The following is a 16,184-nucleotide window of genomic DNA, read 5'->3' as shown; positions in this document are numbered from 1 at the left end:
AGAGTGGCAACACAATGGCTACTGAGATCTTTTATAGCAAAGATCCACTCCATAGTCGACATAACAAACCACAGATATTAGGAACAGTTTACAAAGTGAGACTTTATAATGAGAAAGGAGTATCCCGTAGCCAGATAGCATTCGCTATAATTTATCATTCAGTTTGGTCCCTAAAACAAGGTTCTAATCTCTTTCCTGGTACTTCATAGCACAAAAACACCAACTCATCCAATGGCATAACTCAATTGTCAACTCTAGATACCCCCATCTCAAGTAAAACCCCTTCTTGACCCCACTCCTGGACACGCTCACTGAGGGGAGTGAGCCTCTAGGTCATACACTATCCCAGGATAAGTGCAACATCAGAGAGGACATACAATGTTTCCAGACACTGCCATACACCTCCCCCCAATGCCAAAGGAGGGAGTGACTTGCGCACAGACATTGTGGAAACCAGTAATTGGTTCCCCATTAATCACACCATCCCTTCACATAGTTTAACAGATACATTCACATATGAAGACAATGTTCCCTCCTGTCCTCTTCCCTTCCTGATATTCTGCATAGCACCAGGGACATGTAAAAGCCTGACCTCTCCCCTCTCTGGGCCCCAGGTGACTGAGCCCCAGCTGAGGGAAGAAGTGCAACTGCCAACACCAGAGTCCGAAGGGATACATTCTAATAACAAGTATATCACATCAGCATATTATGCAGATAAGACATCTTAATTATCTATGTTACCCAACTAATTCGGATTCATCCGCCACAAGTCACATACTCAGATATGTGGACACATACAATTAACATTTAGCATTACAGAGTCTGTGAACATTTTAATTTCATTAAATCATCAGTGGGCCAACATTGCAAATGTAAACAACGGAACAAATGCATCACATCCAAATAACACTTGATTATCTGTAGTGCTGGAGGAATGACACACAGATAAACACACAGTGTCAGAGTTTAAAAAAGGACCATTTAAAACAGAAGGAATCTGACCTACTCTATATTCAAACTCCATATTCAATTCATGTTTTCTAATAAAAACATACAAATATATGTTTTAGTATACTTCGTACAATTCAAGTTCATATGCTAAAAACAGGTAATCATTATCAGTCAACAATATAAGACAGTAAGTCCCCTGTGTGTATTCTCTCATGCCATTTCAGCTCCCCCAGCTGGTTGAAACTCATTCCACATTGGGAGCAGAGGTAAGGCTTTTCCCGTGTGTATTCTCTCATGTTTTTTCAGGTTCCCTAAATCGCTAAAACTCTTTCCACACTGGGAGCAGTGGTAAGGTTTCTCCCCTGTGTGTATTCTCTCATGACATTTCAGCTCCCCTGACTGGCTGAAAAACTTTCCACACTGGGAGCAGTGGTAAGGCTTCTCCCCTGTGTGTATTCTCTCATGACATTTCAGCTCCCCTGACCGGCTGAAAAACTTTCCACACTGGGAGCAGTGGTAAGGCTTCTCCCCTGTGTGTATTCTCTCATGAACTTTCAGGTGTGCTTTCTGGTTAAAACTCTTTCCGCACTGGGAGCAGTGGTAAGGCTTCTCCCTTGTGTGTATTCTCTCATGTTGTTTCAGATTCGTCCCCTGGCTGAAACCCTTTCCACACTGGGAGCAGTGGTAAGGCTTCTCACCTGTGTGTATTCTCTCATGTCGGTACAGGTCCCTTAACTGATTAAAACACTTTCCACAGTGGGAACACTGTTGTCTTCTTGTTGGTTTGGACGTGCCTGGCTCTGGTTCCTCTGAGTCTGGTCTTTCTCCTGCCAAAGACAGTGTGTTTTTAAAAAAAGAGACCTGAATGAAACCTCCACATGATAAATAGGCCTTGCTACGAGGGTAAATCCTAATCAGATCGCTCAAAAACCTAAGGCCAGTTTTAACAATCTTGGTGTGATTTTAAAAGAAATGTTGTAGAGTTTCCTGGTAATTACTGATAATGTTAACATTACTTTTTTATTCATTCTGCTTTACAAGTCAGAACACAAAAAACTAAACCGCTCTTGGACACTCAAGACACAGACGTCGCTTAATTCCAATCGAGCAGGTGGTTCTAAATATATAACTTTCATAGCTGTATGATACAGAATGCGAGCTACAGTTGTGGCCAAAGGTTTTGAGAATGACACAAATATTAATTTCCACAAAGTTTGCTGCTTCAGTGTCTTCAGATATTTTTGTCAGATGTTACTATGAAATACTGAAGTATAATTACAAGCATTTCATAAGTGTCAAAGGCTTTTATTGGCAATGACATTAAGTTGATGCAAAGAGTCAATATTTGCAGTGTTGACCCTTCTTTTTCAAGACGTCTGCAATCCATCCTGGTGTCAATTAACTTCTGGGCCACAACCCTAGATGACAGCCCATTCTTGCATAATCAATGCTTGGAGTTTGTCAGAATTGTGGGTTTTTGTTTGTCCACCCGCCTCTTGAGGATTGACCACAAGTTCTCAATGGGATTAAGGTCTGGGGAGATTCCTGGCCCTGGACCCAAAATATTGATGTTTTGTTCCCCGAGCCACTTATCACGTTTGCCTTACGGCAAGGTGCTCCTTCATGCTGGAAAAGGAATTGTTCGTCACCGAACTGTTCCTGGATGGTTGGGAGAAGTTGCTCTCGGAGGATGTGTTGGTAGCATTCCTTATTCATGGCTGTGTTCTTAGGCAACATTGTGAGTGAGCCCACACCCTTGGCTGAAAAGCAACCCCACACATGAATGGTCTCAGGATGCTTTACCATTGGCAATGACACAGGACTGATGGAAGCGCTCACCTTGTCTTCTCCGGACAAGCTTTTTTCCAGATGCCCCAAACAATCGAAAAGGGGATTTATCAGAGAAAATGACTTTACCCCAGTCCTCAGCAGTCCAATCCCTGTACCTTTTGCAGAATATCAGTCTGTGTGCAGATGCACTCACACCTGCCTGCAGCTATTCCTGAGCAAGCACTGTACTGGTGGTGCCCCGATCCCGCAGCTGAATCAACTTTAGGAGACGGTCCTGGCGCTTGCTGGACTTTCTTGGGTGCCCTGAAGCCTTCTTCACAACAATTAAACCGCTCTGAAGCATTCTTCACAACAATTGAACCGCTCTCCTTGAAGTTATCGATGATCCGATAAAGGGTTGATTTAGGTGCAATCTTACTGGCAGCAATATCCTTGCCTGTGAAGCCTTTTTTGTGCAAAGCAATGATGACGGCACGTGTTTCCTTGCAGGTAACCATGGGTGACAGAGGAAGAACAATGATTCCAAGCACCACCCTCCTTTTGAAGCTCCCAGTTTTGGGGGGGGATTCAGTTCATTTGCATGGCAAAGAAGACATGAATTACAATTAATCTGATCACTCTTCATAACATTCTGGAGTATATGCAAATTGCCATCATACAAACTGAGGCAGCAGACTGAAAATTCATATTTGTGTCATTCTCAAAACTTTTGGCCACAATTGTACACACTTCCTTAAACATAAAATTTGTAAATAAGTAATTTTAAGTGGAAATCCAAAACTTGTTTTTAAGTCAAAGACACAAACCACATCGGTAAAATCTCCCCGTTGTCGAAATGGTTCGACACCTGGTGTTTAAATGGCCCAATTTGTTATTTAGACGTTCACAGATTTTCAACATTTTGACTATCGCTGATGTCATATTTTGGGTAAAGTAAAAAATAAAGTGAAATATTTGGGAAGATGTTCCTAAAACTGATAGTTACTACAATAAACAAAAATATAAACGCAACATGTAAAGTGTTGGATGTTTCATGAGGTGAAAAAAAGATTGCAGAATTTTTTACATCCCTGTTCGTGAACATTTATCCTTTGCCAAGATAATCCATCCATCTGACAGGTGTGGCATATCAAGAAGCTGATTTAACAGCTTGATTATTACACAGGTGCACCTTGTGCTGGGGACAATAAAAGGCCACTAAAATGTGCAGTTTTGTCACACAACAATGCCACAGATGTCTCAGAGGGAGCGTGCAATTGGCATGCTGACTGCAGGAATGTCCACTGGAGCTGTTGCCAGGGAATTTAATGTACAGTACCAGTCAAAAGTTTGGACTCACCTACTCATTCAAGGGTTTTTCTTCATTTTTACTATTTTCTACATTGTAGAATAATAGTGAAGACATCAAAACTATTAAAAAACACATATGGAGTCATGTAGTAACCACAAGTGTTAAACAAATCAAAATATATATTAGATTCTTCAATGTAGCCACCCTTTGCCTTGATGACAGCTTTGCACACTCTTGGCATTCTCTCAACCAGCTTCACCTGGAATGCTTTTCCAAAAACAGTCTTGTAGGAGTTGCCACATATGCTGAGAACTTGTTGGCTGTTTTCCCTTCACTCTGTGATCCAACTCATCGCAAACCATCTCAATTTGGTTGAGGTCGAGGGATTGAGTAGGCCAGGTCATCTGATGCAGTACTCCATCACTCTCCTTCTTGGTCAAATAGCTCTTACACAGCCTGGAGGTGTGTTGGGTCATTGTCCTGTTGAAAAACAAATGACAGTGGGACTAAGCCCAAACCAGATGGGATGGCATATCGCTGCAGAATGCTGTGGTAGCCATGCTGGTTAAGTGTGACTTGAATTCTAAATAAATCACTGACATTGTCAACAGCAAAGCACCTGCACACCATCACATCTCCTCCTCCATGCTTCACGGTGGGAACCACACATGCTGAGATCATCCGTTCACCTCCCCCGCATCTCACAAAGACATGATGCGTGGAACCAAAAATCTCAACTTTGGACTCATTAGACCAAAGGACAGATATCCACCGGTCTAATGTCCATTGCTCGTGTTTCTTGGCCCAAGCAAGTCTCTTCTTCTTATTGGTGTCCTTTAGTAGTGGTTTCTTTGCAGCAATTCGACCATGAAGGCCTGATTCACGCAGTCTCCTCTGAACAGATGATGTTGAGATGTCTGTTTCATTCCAAAGTTTAATTCTATAAGCCCATTGTGTAACGACTAGTCGCAGCTTTAGAGTAAAAGGTAAGTCCCGGAAGGTAAACTCATACAGGCTGGTACCTGTAGGGTAAATCCTAGGGGGTTAACTCCCTAGTAGGTTGGTTCCTGCTAGTACTATGAAGTCAATAGTAAATCCCAGTGGGTTAATACCTGTGATTACTATTAATATAGGGTGAGTCCCAGAAGGGAAGCCCGCGCAGGTTGGAACCTGCGAAGGGTAAGTCCTAGGGGGTAAATACCGGCGGGGTTGGTTCCCTGCAAAACTATAACGGGGTGAGAGCCTAGTTGTTGTAGCCATATAAGTATATAGTAAGTCCCGAGCAGAATAGATCCTGTGGAGGGTAAGTCTTATACCGAGTAAGTCCCGAGCAGAATACATCTGTGGAGGGTAAGTCTCGTAAATCCCGAGCAGGATAGTTCCTGTGGAGGGTGTAATCTCATAGAGGGGAAGACCTGAACAGGATAATCCTGTGGAGGGTGTAATCTCATAGAGGGGAAGACCTGAACGGGATAATCCTGTGGAGGGTGTAATCTCATAGAGGGGAAGACCTGAACAGGGTAATCCTGTGGAGGGTGTAATCACATAGAGGGGAAGGCCTGAACAGGGTAATCCTGTGGAAGGTGTAATCTCATAGAGGGGAAGACCTGAACAGGGTAATCTCATAGAGGGGAAGACCTGAACAGGGTAATCCTGTGGAGGGTGTAATCTCATAGAGGGGAAGACCTGGACAGGGTAATCCTGTGGAGGGTGTAATCTCATAAGAGGGGAAGACCTGAACAGGGTAATCCTGTGGAGGGTGTAATCTCATAGAGGGGAAGACCTGAACAGGGTAATCCTGTGGAGGGTGTAATCTCATAGAGGGGAAGACCTGAACAGGGTAATCCTGTGGAGGGTGTAATCTGATAGAGGGGAAGACCTGAACAGGGTAATCCTGTGGAGGGTGTAATCTCAGAGGGGTAGACCTGAACAGGGTAATCCTGTGGAGGGTGTAATCTCATAGAGGGGAAGACCTGAACAGGGTAATCCTGTGGAGGGTGTAATCTCATAGAGGGGAAGACCTGAACAGGATAGTTCCTGTGGAGGGTGTAATCACATAGAGGGGAAGGCCTGAACAGGGTAATCCTGTGGAGGGTGTAATCTCAGAGGGGAAGACCTGAACAGGGTAATCCTGTGGAGGGTGCAATCTCATAGAGGGGAAGACCTGAACAGGGTAATCCTGTGGAGGGTGTAATCTCATAGAGGGGAAGACCTGAACAGGATAATCCTGTGGAGGGTGTAATCTCATAGAGGGGAAGACCTGAACAGGTTAATCCTGTGGAGGGTGTAATCTCATAAGAGGGGAAGACCTGAACAGGGTAATCCTGTGGAGGGTGTAATCTCATAAGAGGGGAAAACCTGAACAGGGTAATCCTGTGGAGGGTGTAATCTCATAGAGGGGAAGACCTGAACAGGGAAATCCTGTGGAGGGTGAAATCTCATAGAGGGGAAAACCTGAACAGGGTAATCCTGTGGAGGGTGTAATCTCATAGAGGGGAAGACCTGAACAGGGTAATCCTGTGGAGGGTGTAATCTCATAAGAGGGGAAGACCTGAAGAGGGTAATCCTGTGGAGGGTGTAATCTCATAGAGGGGAAGACCTGAACAGGGTAATCCTGTGAAGGGTGTAATCTCATAAGAGGGGAAGACCTGAACAGGGTAATCCTGTGGAGGGTGTAATCTCATAGAGAGGAAGACCTGAACAGGGTAATCCTGTGGAGGGTGTAATCTCATAGAGGGGAAGACCTGAACAGGGCGATCCTGTGGAGGGTGTAATCTCATAGAGGGGAAGACCTGAACAGGATAGTTCCTGTGGAGGGTGTAATCTCATAGAGGGGAAGACCCGGACAGGGTAATTTACATTTACATTTAAGTCATTTAGCAGACGCTCTTATCCAGAGCGACTTACAAATTGGTCCTGTGGAGGGTGTAATCTCATATAGGGGAAGACCTGAACAGGGTAATCCTGTGGAGGGTGTAATCTCATAGAGGGGAAGACCTGAACAGGGTAATCCTGTGGAGGGTGTAATCTCAGAGGGGAAGACCTGAACAGGGTAATCCTGTGGAGGGTGTAATCTGAGAAGGGAAGACATGAACAGGGTAATCCTGAGGAGGGTGTAATCTCAGAGGGGAAGACCTGAACAGGGTAATCATGTGGAGGGTGTAATCTCAGAGGGGAAGACCTGAACAGGGTAATCATGTGGAGGGTGTAATCTCAGAGGGGAAGACCTGAACAAGGTAATCCCGTGGAGGGTGTAATCTCATAGAGGGGAAGACCTGAACGGGATAATCCTGTGGAGGGTGTAATCTCATAGAGGGGAAGACCTGAACAGGGTAATCCTGTGGAGGGTGTAATCACATAGAGGGGAAGGCCTGAACAGGGTAATCCTGTGGAAGGTGTAATCTCATAGAGGGGAAGACCTGAACAGGGTAATCTCATAGAGGGGAAGACCTGAACAGGGTAATCCTGTGGAGGGTGTAATCTCATAGAGGGGAAGACCTGGACAGGGTAATCATGTGGAGGGTGTAATCTCATGAGGGGAAGACCTGAACAGGGTAATCCTGTGGAGGGTGTAATCTCATAGAGGGGAAGACCTGAACAGGGTAATCCTGTGGAGGGTGTAATCTGATAGAGGGGAAGACCTGAACAGGGTAATCCTGTGGAGGGTGTAATCTCATAGAGAGGAAGACCTGAACAGGGTAATCCTGTGGAGGGTGTAATCTCAGAGGGGTAGACCTGAACAGGGTAATCCTGTGGAGGGTGTAATCTCATAGAGGGGAAGACCTGAACAGGGTAATCCTGTGGAGGGTGTAATCTCATAGAGGGGAAGACCTGAACAGGATAATCCTGTGGAGGGTGTAATCTCATAGAGGGGAAGACCTGAACAGGGTAATCCTGTGGAGGGTGTAATCTCATAGAGGGGAAGACCTGAACAGGTTAATCCTGTGGAGGGTGTAATCTCATAAGAGGGGAAGACCTGAACAGGGTAATCCTGTGGAGGGTGTAATCTCATAGAGGGGAAGACCTGGACAGGGTAATCCTGTGGAGGGTGTAATCTCATAAGAGGGGAAGACCTGAACAGGGTAATCTCATAAGAGGGGAAGACCTGAACAGGGTAATCCTGTGGAGGGTGTAATCTCATAGAGGGGAAGACCTGAACAGGGTAATCCTGTGGAGGGTGTAATCTGATAGAGGGGAAGACCTGAACAGGGTAATCCTGTGGAGGGTGTAATCTCATAGAGAGGAAGACCTGAACAGGGTAATCCTGTGGAGGGTGTAATCTCAGAGGGGTAGACCTGAACAGGGTAATCCTGTGGAGGGTGTAATCTCATAGAGGGGAAGACCTGAACAGGGTAATCCTGTGGAGGGTGTAATCTCATAGAGGGGAAGACCTGAACAGGATAGTTCCTGTGGAGGGTGTAATCACATAGAGGGGAAGGCCTGAACAGGGTAATCCTGTGGAGGGTGTAATCTCAGAGGGGAAGACCTGAACAGGGTAATCCTGTGGAGGGTGCAATCTCATAGAGGGGAAGACCTGAACAGGGTAATCCTGTGGAGGGTGTAATCTCATAGAGGGGAAGACCTGAACAGGATAATCCTGTGGAGGGTGTAATCTCATAGAGGGGAAGACCTGAACAGGGTAATCCTGTGGAGGGTGTAATCTCATAGAGGGGAAGACCTGAACAGGTTAATCCTGTGGAGGGTGTAATCTCATAAGAGGGGAAGACCTGAACAGGGTAATCCTGTGGAGGGTGTAATCTCATAAGAGGGGAAGACCTGAAGAGGGTAATCCTGTGGAGGGTGTAATCTCATAGAGGGGAAGACCTGAACAGGGTAATCCTGTGAAGGGTGTAATCTCATAAGAGGGGAAGACCTGAACAGGGTAATCCTGTGGAGGGTGTAATCTCATAGAGAGGAAGACCTGAACAGGGTAATCCTGTGGAGGGTGTAATCTCATAGAGGGGAAGACCTGAACAGGATAGTTCCTGTGGAGGGTGTAATCTCATAGAGGGGAAGACCCGGACAGGGTAATTTACATTTACATTTAAGTCATTTAGCAGACGCTCTTATCCAGAGCGACTTACAAATTGGTCCTGTGGAGGGTGTAATCTCATATAGGGGAAGACCTGAACAGGGTAATCCTGTGGAGGGTGTAATCTCATAGAGGGGAAGACCTGAACAGGGTAATCCTGTGGAGGGTGTAATCTCAGAGGGGAAGACCTGAACAGGGTAATCCTGTGGAGGGTGTAATCTGAGAAGGGAAGACATGAACAGGGTAATCCTGAGGAGGGTGTAATCTCAGAGGGGAAGACCTGAACAGGGTAATCATGTGGAGGGTGTAATCTCAGAGGGGAAGACCTGAACAGGGTAATCATGTGGAGGGTGTAATCTCAGAGGGGAAGACCTGAACAAGGTAATCCCGTGGAGGGTGTAATCTCATAGAGGGGAAGACCTGAACGGGATAATCCTGTGGAGGGTGTAATCTCATAGAGGGGAAGACCTGAACAGGGTAATCCTGTGGAGGGTGTAATCACATAGAGGGGAAGGCCTGAACAGGGTAATCCTGTGGAAGGTGTAATCTCATAGAGGGGAAGACCTGAACAGGGTAATCTCATAGAGGGGAAGACCTGAACAGGGTAATCCTGTGGAGGGTGTAATCTCATAGAGGGGAAGACCTGGACAGGGTAATCCTGTGGAGGGTGTAATCTCATGAGGGGAAGACCTGAACAGGGTAATCCTGTGGAGGGTGTAATCTCATAGAGGGGAAGACCTGAACAGGATAATCCTGTGGAGGGTGTAATCTCATAGAGGGGAAGACCTGAACAGGGTAATCCTGTGGAGGGTGTAATCTCATAGAGGGGAAGACCTGAACAGGTTAATCCTGTGGAGGGTGTAATCTCATAAGAGGGGAAGACCTGAACAGGGTAATCCTGTGGAGGGTGTAATCTCATAAGAGGGGAAAACCTGAACAGGGTAATCCTGTGGAGGGTGTAATCTCATAGAGGGGAAGACCTGAACAGGGTAATCCTGTGGAAGGTGAAATCTCATAGAGGGGAAAACCTGAACAGGGTAATCCTGTGGAGGGTGTAATCTCATAGAGGGGAAGACCTGAACAGGGTAATCCTGTGGAGGGTGTAATCTCATAAGAGGGGAAGACCTGAACAGGGTAATCCTGTGGAGGGTGTAATCTCATAGAGGGGAAGACCTGAACAGGGTAATCATGTGGAGGGTGTAATCTCAGAGGGGAAGACCTGAACAAGGTAATCCTGTGGAGGGTGTAATCTCATAGAGGGGAAGACCTGAACGGGATAATCCTGTGGAGGGTGTAATCACATAGAGGGGAAGGCCTGAACAGGGTAATCCTGTGGAAGGTGTAATCTCATAGAGGGGAAGACCTGAACAGGGTAATCCTGTGGAGGGTGTAATCTCATAGAGGGGAAGACCTGGACAGGGTAATCCTGTGGAGGGTGTAATCTCATAAAAGGGGAAGACCTGAACAGGGTAATCCTGTGGAGGGTGTAATCTCATAAGAGGGGAAGACCTGAACAGGGTAATCCTGTGGAGGGTGTAATCTCATAGAGGGGAAGACCTGAACAGGGTAATCCTGTGGAGGGTGTAATCTGATAGAGGGGAAGACCTGAACAGGGTAATCATGTGGAGGGTGTAATCTCATAGAGAGGAAGACCTGAACAGGGTAATCCTGTGGAGGGTGTAATCTCATAGAGGGGAAGACCTGAACAGGATAGTTCCTGTGGAGGGTGTAATCTCATAGAGGGGAAGACCTGAACAGGGTAATCCTGTGGAGGGTGTAATCTCATAGAGGGGAAGACCTGAACAGGGTAATCCTGTGGAGGGTGTAATCTCATAGAGGGGAAGACCTGAACAGGTTAATCCTGTGGAGGGTGTAATCTCATAAGAGGGGAAGACCTGAACAGGGTAATCCTGTGGAGGGTAAAACAATCGTGTAACGGTATATAGACCTGTAAGAAGGGCAACAGGCCCGGTAGCAGTGGACGTGAGAGCGCAGGGTGTGAGTGTAGGGCAACAGGCCCGGTAGCAGTGGACGTGAGAGCGCAGGGTGTGAGTGTAGGGCAACAGGCCCGGTAGCAGTGGACGTGAGAGCGCAGGGTGTGAGTGTAGGGCAACAGGCCCGGTAGCAGGGGACGTGAGAACGCAGTGTGTGAGTGTGTGTGTGTAAAAGAAGATGGTTTATGCCTATGGGGAGAGGGCGCGATGAGAGATGAGGGTTATCAATAATAGTGATATTTGAGGAAGTACTGGAATAGGACATAAAGTCCTGTCCGTATTCTCCAGTAATGGATTCGCAGACGTTTATGGTATCGGTTCTAATACAAGGTATTAAGTGCCGTGACCAATTAATTATTACCCTGGGAAGTGTGTAGTGCTATCTTAGAAAATAGTTAACAGAAGGTGTGTATTATAGACGGGAGTGAAGAAATCTAAAATACCCTGAACTCCGTCGGGAGTGTTTAGGGAATAATAACTATTGACATGGCGACAAACGGACCCGTTCCTCCCTGTAAAATAGGGCCAGTAGAACTGAAGAAAGCCATGGAGGCGCTAAAAGAAGAGCACGAGCATTCTACCAATTCACCTGGAATATGGGAAACATTCAGCCAACTGGATGAAATAGGACAACACTTTCCCTGCTGAAGGAGAACTCAAATCAAATAAAGAATTCAGGGAGGCAATTAAGACTTGGCACAAGGACATAACACCAGAATCAAAAGCTCAATATACCAGTGTTTTGATGTCAGCATTCTATCAACAGAAAATGCATAACGATAAACCCCAGAAAGTGTAACACCAGTACACTAATACAGAAGGATGCATAACGATAACCCAAGAAAGTGTAACAACGGGCCACAAATACAGAAGGATGCATAACGATAAACCCCAGAAAGTGTAACACCAGTACACAAATACAGAAGGATGCATAACGATAAACCCCAGAAAGTGTAACACCAGTACACTAATACAGAAGGATGCATAACGATAAACCCCAGAAAGTGTAACACCAGTACACTAATACAGAAGGACTGAGAACGGGAGTGTATTAGCGCTTCTGCTTTAATGACGGGGTTGAACCCTGTGATCAACACGATAATTGCGGGGGTAGTAGATTTAATTCAAGACGACGTTTTGAGGGTGGAATATGACTCCGCTCACCTCGCAGACGTGCGAAGGGTTAATAGGACCATAGAGAAAATGACTAACTATGGTTTCAATGGCCAGGATCAAACTAAGAAACGTAGCGAACAAACATCAAAGTGTAAGGAGATGGCTCCCTGTTTTAGATGTGGGACTATCGGGCATTGGAAGAATGAGTGTAAGGTGATACTGGAACCTAGTGCATTAGCAGGAAATGCAGCTATACAAGAGTTTGCATCTTTTTCAAAAGATCAACAAATACTCGTTTTGAGGTTAGCAGGAATAGAACTTTCACCTAGAGGTGTATAGTCTGTTGGATCGATAAGTGATTCATAGAGGTTACAGTTTCTATGTGGTGGAAGACGTGTTAGATCACGTTGTACCTAACTTTTAGCAGAGTACCGATGGGATTTACAAATAGTCCCACTTGGTATCATTTTGCATTGAAACAATCGTTAAAAGGGTGTCAATTGTAGGTTCTGTATTGGTACAATACGTGGATGATTTGTTATTGGCGTCGAAAGACGATGAAACTCCTATGCGAGACCTCACCACATTGGTAGACTATGTGAAAAACCCTTGAATGAGTAGGTGTTCTAAAACTTTTGACCGGTAGTGTACAATAATATATCTGTAGATCAGATGTTAATGAAGCAATACAGACCACATTGAAGTGTCTGGAGTTTAGTTTGTGTGTTCTAGAGTCTTGTAAAGAAAGGGGGGGTTGACTGGGACAGACAATGTAACATCCATAATGTTTTTAGGAAAAGTTTTTGTAAAACATGCACCTTACATCAGATCATCTTGAAACTCTCTCTCTAAAGCTAACTTCCATCAAGGTTTTATATGTTCTATTGGTTTCTCTCTGTTCATTGGCAGAATCCTTTTTCAGTGTTATTTTATTCATAACATCCATATCTACCAGTCTATCTTCCTGTCAACTAACAGAACTCTGCTGGTTGTCCTGGTAACAGATACCAGTCCATCTTCCTGTCAACTAACAGAACTCTGCTGGTTGTCCTGGTAACAGATACCAGTCTATCTTCCTGTCAACTAACAGAACTCTGCTGGTTGTCCTGGTAACAGATACCAGTGGGCAGATCTATTGTATTTGTTCAAACTAAACTACAGCACTTACTTTGATGAGTTAAACCTGATCCTTTCTTCTCTTCTCTTCCTCTCACAGTTCCACTCAGCCCCGTTGTTTTCTTGCAGTCCACCAGCAGCACAGACAACCTCTTCATACCCAGCAGTAAGGTGCTACCGGGAGAGGCATGACACGGGGACTCCGGGAAGGAGGAAGGGCTAGCGTTGTCCTGGTAACCATAAAGAGGGGACACAGACACATATCATTATGGATGCTGATGTCACCGCTGTCATGAAGTGCTTTACAGAAACCCAGCCCAGACCCTGATAGAGCAAGCTGTATGCTAGACCAGACCAAGCTGTACCATCTGGTGTTCTGATCTGGAGAGACTCTTCTCTGACTCGTCAGCATCAGGATGTTGTTGGGGCTCCCCAGAGGATCCACAATAGTCATGTCTCTCTCCTGTGTGAATGAGAACATCAAACAGATGGTAAACTTATGACCTTTGAATTATATGATCTTACAAGAGGCATGAATATGTCTAAAAGCACCAAAATTGACCACTTTTGTCATGATTTCGATCGTTTCACAAAATGGGTTCCTTTTGCATCCCTTTGATATTTTAAGTATAAATTATGCTCCAATATTGAATTTTAAAAGCCTGTTATATTAGATGAGGGGAACTTTAATGTAGACCACATGGAGAATTCAATACATCTAATGTAAAAGTCCCAAAAATATATGTACCAATGGCAGATTGCCCCTTAAACATTTCCTACAGTACTGAACAACATATTCAAGTGTAGAACTTCAGTAGAATGCCCTTTAAAACCACACATTAGTTCAACAACTGCATAGTTTGTGCCCCTGTTTTAAGTCAGTACTCACTGGTGTAAATCGGATCTTCAGTCTCCTCCGCTTTCACTCCCAAAATGTCTTCCTCCTCTTTTATTGAGATAGCCTCCTCTTCCTCTTTTACTCTAAAAGGTTCTTCCTCTTCTTTCAATATTATGGCATCTTCCTCCTTTTTCATTCTGAATGCTTCTTCCTCTCCTTTCACCAGGGTTTCTATCTCCGCCAAGCTTACTGAGCTCATGCTCCGGGCGAATAGCCTAGTGCTGTATCAATTTGCCAATTTAACAAGCAAACTACGTTTCAATGAACTAGTAAATAGGTAACCAGAATTCTGTTTAAAACACCAAGAGTAATATACACAAGATTTGTCTTAAACGCTTCAATGTTTCGGTTTTATGTTCGCTAGCAAACAACCGCGTGGTTGAATCAGTAGTCTGTGTTGTCGCTGTTGAAGAAGCCTCCTGTCCCCTCCTGTCCCGTCCACTAGATTATACGTCACGCAAGAAGCATCACCTGTAAATAACTCATATCGCCATCTGCTGACTGGAATGGGTAACGCAGATTGGAAAAATATTCATAAAAATATTTATTCTGGCAAGCAATGACATGAGAGGTAATTTAAAAACAACCAGATGTTATGTTTTCTCTTCCTTCTTACAGCCAATACTTTCCTCCAGGGCTGGCCTGCCCATTAGGTAGGATTAGGTGACAGGTTGAAGAGGGTGGCATATTCCTAGCTAAAATTAACCAAGGCTCATCGGTAAGAACACATAATAACACCTCACATAATGCTGCCCAAAAATAATGAAAACTTCTCTCACCCAGTGGCATATGAGCTATTTAGGTGAGTGTTGCTGTTGCCACATGAAGCAGTGCCCGCTTTGTTTAAGGACAGATAGGATGTGGACAGATAGGGCTCTACCTTTGAAGAGCACATGCCCCTTTGCCCTTACAGTCTCTGAAGTGCTCTTTTGGGTGGTGGTATAATCTGTATTCATTTTTTGTCATAGTTATTCTTAACCCACTGCCTGCAAGTCATTGTTAAATTCACCTAACTGAATATCTTACAGGTAGACCCTCTCTCACTCTCTCATCATGTCAAAAGCTGTCAGGCTCACAGGGGCAGGGCAATAAAAGGCCCCCAGCTCACTCAACTGCCCCTCCCCTCTCCAACAGCCATCAACCCAGAACATCCTGAAGACAGAACATCTAAAAGATAATCTGGGAATCCTTTCTTCCTCATGGAGCTTTTTGAAAGTGAGGTGAATATTCAATGTGATGTTTGTACAGTGGATTCGGAAAGTATTCAGACCCCTTTACTTTTTCCACATTTTGTTAAGTTACAGCCTTATTTTAGAATGGATTTTAAAAATTACATATTCAGCAATCTACACACAATACCCCATAATGAGAAAACAAAAACAGGTTTTATGAAAATTTAGCGAATTTCTTAAAGATAAAAAACAGAAATACCTTATTTACATAACAGTAAGTATTCAGACCCTTTGCTATGAGACTGTCAGAGCAAAAATCAAGCCATGAGGTAGAAGGAATTGTCCGTAGAGCTCCGAGACAGGATTGCGTCGAGGCACAGATCTTGGGAAGGGTACCAAAACACTTCTGCAGCATTGAAGGACCCCAAGAACACAGTGTGGTGAAGAAGGCGCAACAGAGCCTCTTCAACCTCAGGAGGCTAAAGAAAGTTGGCTTGTCACCTAAAACACTCACAAATTTTTACAGATGCACAATGCACATTCCTACTTACATTTGTGTGTATTAGCTATATGTTGTGCAATTTGTTAGATATTACTTGTTAGATATTACTGCACTGTTGGAGCTAGAAACACAAGCATTTCGCTACACCTGCAATAACATCTGCTAATAACGTGTATGTGACCAATAAAATTGGATTTGATATACGTCCTGGATGGCAGGAAACTTGACCCCAGTGATGCACTGGGCTGTACGCACTACCCTCAGTAGTCATATCCCAGTTGAACTATTTGCTTATGGTCTTGGCTACAGCCACTGTGTTCT

The 16,184-nt window shown here is 44.7% G+C and overlaps 1 protein-coding gene and 1 long non-coding RNA gene across 4 annotated transcripts in view; one reads left to right on the top strand and one right to left on the bottom strand.

Moving 5' to 3' along the window:
* LOC139546494 (zinc finger protein 665-like) overlaps window positions 1-16,184 on the top strand; it is a 134,351-nt gene that overhangs the window by 54,516 nt on the left and 63,651 nt on the right. The window lies entirely within an intron of this gene.
* On the bottom strand, window positions 83-14,593 carry LOC139547658 (uncharacterized). The gene is made up of 3 exons (XR_011669575.1): window positions 14,181-14,593; window positions 13,344-13,754; window positions 83-1,778 (listed from the first exon to the last, which is right to left on the bottom strand). It is a non-coding gene; the product is annotated as an uncharacterized lncRNA (long non-coding RNA).

Source organism: Salvelinus alpinus, chromosome 2 (genome assembly GCF_045679555.1).
Source record: "Salvelinus alpinus chromosome 2, SLU_Salpinus.1, whole genome shotgun sequence".
Taxonomy (NCBI): domain Eukaryota; kingdom Metazoa; phylum Chordata; class Actinopteri; order Salmoniformes; family Salmonidae; genus Salvelinus; species Salvelinus alpinus.
This window is presented reverse-complemented; position numbering and strand designations above follow the sequence as displayed.